Below are 6,448 nucleotides of genomic sequence, written 5' to 3'. Positions count from 1 at the left end.
AGAAGGTATCACTGTCTTCTTGGCAGTTAGCACCAGCACTTGGAACCATAATAGCATCCACCATGACTTGGCGGAATGTACTCCTAAGCTGCCATGCATCTGGGATGTCCCTATGCCACCCTTTCCCCCGAATTACTGAAAGTAAATTCTCCAAACATTCTTGACTGAGTCTGTTGGTTAACAGATAAGACAGCTTGTACTTTGAATGTAACTCATCCCACAACTGTAACAGACCTTTGATTGCCATCTGCCATCTAGAGAGGCAAGGCAGCTTTCGTGGACCAAGTGATTTGATAACATCTAACCATATGAGCAGTTAAATAGAAACTCCTTTGGTCAAAGGAACAACGAGAGAATAACCATCAACAGGAGGGAGAAGGAGGCCGAAATTTGAAGATGAATTATGGTCAGTAATAAGAAAGAACAACAAACGATTTTCCGAGAACAAATAATGCTCTTGAAGGCTGGCATAATGCTTCTAAGAAAAGGCTGAAGATCGCACACCCTACAGAATCTAAGTTAATTCGAAAACTCCGATGAGAACAATCAAATGCTAACTGCTTTTGGAGCAAGTGTTTCAGAGTATTCATTCTATGTCGTCTTTTCATTTTACTGAACCCTTTCTTCAGGGTAAACCATATATTTTCAATATACAGTATAACATTTTTATATTTTACTCCAAAATCATTTTAAAATTATCCAAAGTTTTTTTATTTTGTACTGATACACTCCTTTCGACATTTTGACCATTTTTCTTCAAGTATATCGACATTTTGACCGTCGACATTTTATTTGTCGACATTCTGTCTTTCGACATTCTGACCATCGACAGTTAGCCCTATAATCATTCATATGTGGATAAATCTCCCCTGAAGTCTTTCTTTCCTTTTCAATCGTCTCAAGAATCTCGCTCTGAGTTACAATCAAGCGTGATACTACTAAAGAGGATCTCGGTAATATTTGTAGATGAGGCGGATGAACCTTGTTTTATTCTATTGCCTTCAAAGCCAATTTACTTCACGTCGCTTCGTCTCTCACTCTCCTATTTCGTAATACTGTTTAATAATTCGGTAACTAAACCTCTCAAACCTATCTTCATCTATGGCTTAGAGTTAAAATATAATAGCATGTTTGATAGAAAACGGTGAGAACAGAGATTTTTAACAGGTATGTTTGCTCTTCAGATGTAAAATTCTTATCTGAGAAGAATCAGTGAACTGATATGGGACTCATCCATCCTTTTATGGACTATTGCTCTCATACTTGACGATGTAAGAGTCAATTCAACTATTGTCACGAAATCGTCACCCTCTTCATTTTCTACATAAATTACTTTGGACAGAGCTCTCGGGAGCATGGTGGTTCCATTCCACTTCGCTTTGTCGTTCCCCGTTGCTCACGTCAGTCTCCTCAATGTTTTGATTTACTCTCAAAATGAGGACTCCTCTGCCTCCTTTAAACCACAAATATTTAATTCTGCCTCTTTTCAATCGGCGATTTTGTCACTTTGCAAGAAGTATGTCCACACTTTCGTGGCGGTAATCTGCTTGGCTTTAAAGTATTGTTGTTCGTCTGTTTCTTGGCTGTTTACATTTTCTGTATCATATTTACGAAAGCAGTTTTACAGCATCACTTATACTTTTATATAAACATACTATTTACACTTTCCAAACAATAACACAAACTAGTTACCTTTCGTTAACTTCCAAAACCTTTTGCCTTCAGGGAGGATCGAACTCCCGGCCTCTGGTTTACTAGACCAGCGCTCTAGCCACTGAGCTATGAAGGCTTGGCACGACGACACATGTGCGTCTGGAGTCGGCACTATTTCCTCCTCTTTATGTGATTACTACTACTACTACTACTACTACTACTACTACTACTACTACTACTACTAATAATAATAATAATAATAATAATAATAATAATTTAAAAAATCATTATGACGTATATACACTTGGGTCTAGAAGAGGTTTATTTATTTCAGTGTTGCTTGCTGTATAATAACAACAACAACCGCCCGAAGGTCTCATCTAAAATATAAAAACCTTACTGAGAACTTATAAAAATATAAAACCTTACCATGATTAGGAAAAACTGATTCTTAACAAGCATTCACTGTATCTGAATATTTCATTATAACGTATTTAACCTTTCAAATATTGATTACTTCCGATCAAACATAATAATAGTAATACAATTGGCAGATTAACTCACGTTTATTTTCAGACTTGAGGCTTCTGTCATTCGTAGTCAGATTCTAAAATGATTTTTATTCAAAATTCCAGTTTCTAATAAAGTTCGATAACACATTTTAAGCAAAATGGAGTTCAACACAAGCGTTTTAATACTTTGAAAAGGCTATGACAGGTTACTTGTCCCAACGGTCTCTGACTTAGAAGAAATACATGAAACTTTAACAAACAAAAATAATTATAATGGCGTTACCACATGTATGGTCTTATCATCACCAGCATTCATGAGCATGGCCGTTGTTAGTGGATGAGTACTACTACTACTGCTACTACTACTACTACTACTACTACTACTACTACTATTATTATTATTATTATTATTATTATTATTATTTTTAGTAGAATGTAAATACTACAAGAAGAAAGAAAGAGTATACACCGTGTTCAAGAATCTGGCAGCAAGTGTTGCGACAGAGACGGGTGTTGAAGATGATTATCAGATGGCGTGCGAGACCACCCACGGGGCAGGCCCAATGGGGCAGGTCCCTCAACCGTGGTATAGTAATATAGTTGATTAATCAATAAAACCTTTGCCCCGTGGGAGCCACACAATTACACCCCTGCGTCGCATCGTGATGATAGGAATTAGAGCTTACGAGTAAATGGCAGAAGTTACATTAGAAGTAACGCAAAGACGAGAGGCTATCAATCCCGATTCAAAGGCTGGTATTAGGGAGCTTGCCTTAACACCTAAGCTATTAACTTTTATCGTCCGTTACGGAATCTGGGTAAACGTTTACGGTCAATTCTTTCGGCTTAGCGTTGATACTCCTGCCACTTACCAGAGTGCCTGGCCTTTATCATAATCAAGCTACTTGGGGATATACCCGGAGTTTTAGCCCTCAAGTTAACACCTGAGAAATTAACCATTCACACCACCATCATAATATAACTGAAACCTCGACAAATACAATTCAATGTCGATTTTTCTTATACTGAAATAACACCTTAACTCTTCATATTATTTAACGTCATTATTCAAAAAGGAAGTTAAAAAGTAAATAGTCGACATTTAGCGCCTTTTTTCTTCTTTCGGTGTCGATGTTTGTGAGTATCCAATAAACATGGGATTCAGCGTCAATTTCTATAGTGAGTTAATCAACTTTGACAAAAATTTAAATTCAAAATTCTTCAAAATTTAACTTAGAACAGATATTCTTTATTCGTAGCAATAACTAGAGAAAGTTAACTTGCGGCAACATTTTATGCCCTCGCTCGATTAGGCAACAATCTTTTATCTCTACCTTGGAGTCTTTTAAAACGTTGGTAAGAACCATTATGCAAAGAGAAAAGAGGGAAAAATTTAAGATATTCACTCTTTTTTCTGGTAAATCGAGGTCTTTCTTTTTAACCAGCTCTGTTTTTCTCATAAACGTCAAAGCAAACCTCCCCTTCCCAAGACTCCTCTCTGCCTCTCTCTCGAACATTCAGAACTTTGCAAACCCTAATTTACTTACCACTGCAGATTTTACAAAAGTAAAACTATTGCCACAGTCTATCGATTTTGTACAACAGGAGTAAAATTGCAACAAAGTCACATTATTATATTACTGAGAACATGCAAATATTCCTTATCAATCAAATCATCATTACACTAATAAATAAACAGTAATAGATGGAAAACTATGACTACGGTGCATAAATGTCTATTGGTGAATCGCAGCCTCTCCAGAACACATAATGAGCACCTGCATCAACACCACTGCTAAAAAGACCATTCCACAATTCTGTAGTAAAGGAATTGATTTTGATTTTATGAGATTTCGGCTGACAAGCCAAGCACTGGGGCACTTTCGGCCATTCAGCACTTAAGACAACGAAATGAGGGAAGTTGGAGTGCTTGCAGAGCAAGAAAATTTTCAAGAAAAAAAAAGAAGTGCAAAGATCTAAAGGTGGAACTTGGGGAAAACCCCGCAGTTGAATGAAGAGCCAATAGAAAGAAAGCCTGGACAGCAAAACTGAAGAAATGGAGCAGTGAAGGGAATACAAGACGTCAAGGCAGTCACCGAAGGAATACAACAAAATGACGTTACATACTGGACGAGAAAAATGGTCAGCACTCTAGCAAGCCTAAAAAAACAAAATGGGAGGTTACTTTACAAAGAATATGATGTTGAAAAAATGGTTGAGTATTACATCTACAACAATTGGCATTAATAATATCAACTCTGTGGACATACGAAGCATTCTGGAGATTATGCAGGTTTTTGGCAGATGCTGATAGGATTTCAAAGGTGGTAAAGAAAATGAAGTTGATAGAACTAAATATGTAAAGCAAGCCATGGAGATGGAGCATGATATAGATAAAACTTTAATAAACCTTTAGTTTAAAATGTAATAAAGTTTTAGTTGCGCTGCACTTTAGCCACATTTCAGACCACTAGTGAGGATAATAACTTAAAATTCGCACTTGTAAGAGCAAGAACTTCAATAACAATTTACGTACTGATATTAACTTATATCTCAGTCAACAACAATGTCGACAGTAAACAATAAAAAAAAAACACATTCCCAGAATTCTAACTTGTGGATAGATCTATCTGGGCTTACAAAAACGCCATCCTCAAAAACTCGTTTGTTAATGTCATTTAAAATCTGAATTAGACCAAGAATTTAACATTCAACACTTAAGTTGATATACATATACTGTATATATATATATATATATATATATATATATATATATATATATATATATATATATATATATATATATATATATATATATATGTATATGTATGTATATATACACACACACACACTGCATTATATCAGCCTCACAGTTAAATAAGACACCAAAAATTTCTTTGGAACTAGTATGAACTCACTGTTCACTGTTAAGGCTCTCAGATGTAACTAATTAGACCTTAAAGGGCACCAAGACCACTTAATTTCAACTGTCGGCCGGCTGATGAAGAGTTAGAGGAATTTATTTCTGGTGATAGATAATTCATTTCTCATTATAATGTGGTTCGGATTCCACAATAAGCTGTAGGTCCCATTGCTAAAGTAACCAATTGGTTCTTAGCCACGTAAAATAAGTCTAATCCTTCGGGCCAGCCCTAGGAGAGCTGTTAATCAGCTCAGTGGTCTGGTAAAACTAAGGTATACTTACTTACTCAACTGTAAGAATTCTAGCTCTAAGGAAGTGAGTGTCTAGACTCGGGGCACTTATGGAAGGGCTTAAATCACCATTTTTACAACCTTAAGTGACGTTCGAGGATAAAAATTCTTCTTTAACTGTGTCAATCAGCACTTGTACAACACTTTGAAGGGGCATCACATGGCATGATATAATTTTCTGTATATGGAAAAATACTATTCAAATGTTCCAACAATAAAATGCGACGGGTTTCGGAGACAGGATTCCAGATATGGTAAAGTAATGAGGAAAAAACCACTTCTGGATCTTATCACCTAAACTATTCAAGTTTTGTCTGGGCTCTTTTTTATGTCCCTTCAAAAAAAAAAAAAAATAAATAAATAAATAAAAAAATATGAGGAAATTTTGTGATGACTGACTCTGGGTGCCAAGTGTCAAGAATTGTTATATGGTTGGTTAACAGTTTTCCATCATTAGCTAATAAAAAAGAAATAGTATTTACAATTAATCCAAAACCTGAAGATTTTTAACTTGATCTACAAAAAATTAATCCCGATTCATTTCTTGGAGTGTACTTTACAAGCTGTTGTTATAATATCTCCAACGAAATACATTTACTCCGTTTGTTACATGGTGACTTTCAGCAAAGGTCTGATGGCTCAAATGAATGCACTGACTTCTGTATTTACTGAACTTAGTGTTTTTAGTAGCATGCTTTAAAATTTTCCAAAGGTTAAAATGAGGTAAATCTATGATAGAATGTGGCTCAGTTAACCACCTGACTTCGACTACACAGTTTTTCCAGCTACGGTACAGGAGCATGTCGATATACAGCAAGTCTATCGCTCTGGTACAATTATCAGAAGCTCCAACAAGCTTGCAGCCGGCCTTTAATATAGCTGAAACAACTGCTGACACTCAGTCATGCACATTAGCAGAGATAGAATAGATTCTTCTATTAACAAGAGACAGTTGAGCTTTTAACACAATTCTATGCTAATCAGTCGATCTGTAACACTAAATGCTTGCCGTTGTTTGTAGTTGGCACTCAAGTCACCAGGGCTGACAACAGAGGCGTTGGGCCATCCAC

The 6,448-nt window shown here is 36.1% G+C and overlaps 1 non-coding gene across 1 annotated transcript; it reads right to left on the bottom strand.

Moving 5' to 3' along the window:
* Positions 1-1,716: 1,716 nt before the first annotated feature.
* TRNAT-AGU (transfer RNA threonine (anticodon AGU)) lies at positions 1,717-1,789 on the bottom strand. The gene has a single exon. It is a non-coding gene; the product is annotated as a tRNA-Thr (tRNA).
* Positions 1,790-6,448: the final 4,659 nt, after the last annotated feature.

The sequence above is a fragment of the Macrobrachium rosenbergii genome, chromosome 40 (genome assembly GCF_040412425.1).
Source record: "Macrobrachium rosenbergii isolate ZJJX-2024 chromosome 40, ASM4041242v1, whole genome shotgun sequence".
In the NCBI taxonomy this organism is placed as follows: Eukaryota; Metazoa; Arthropoda; class Malacostraca; order Decapoda; family Palaemonidae; genus Macrobrachium; species Macrobrachium rosenbergii.
The sequence above is the reverse complement of the archived record's forward strand: the minus strand, read 5'-3'. Positions and strand labels throughout refer to the sequence as shown.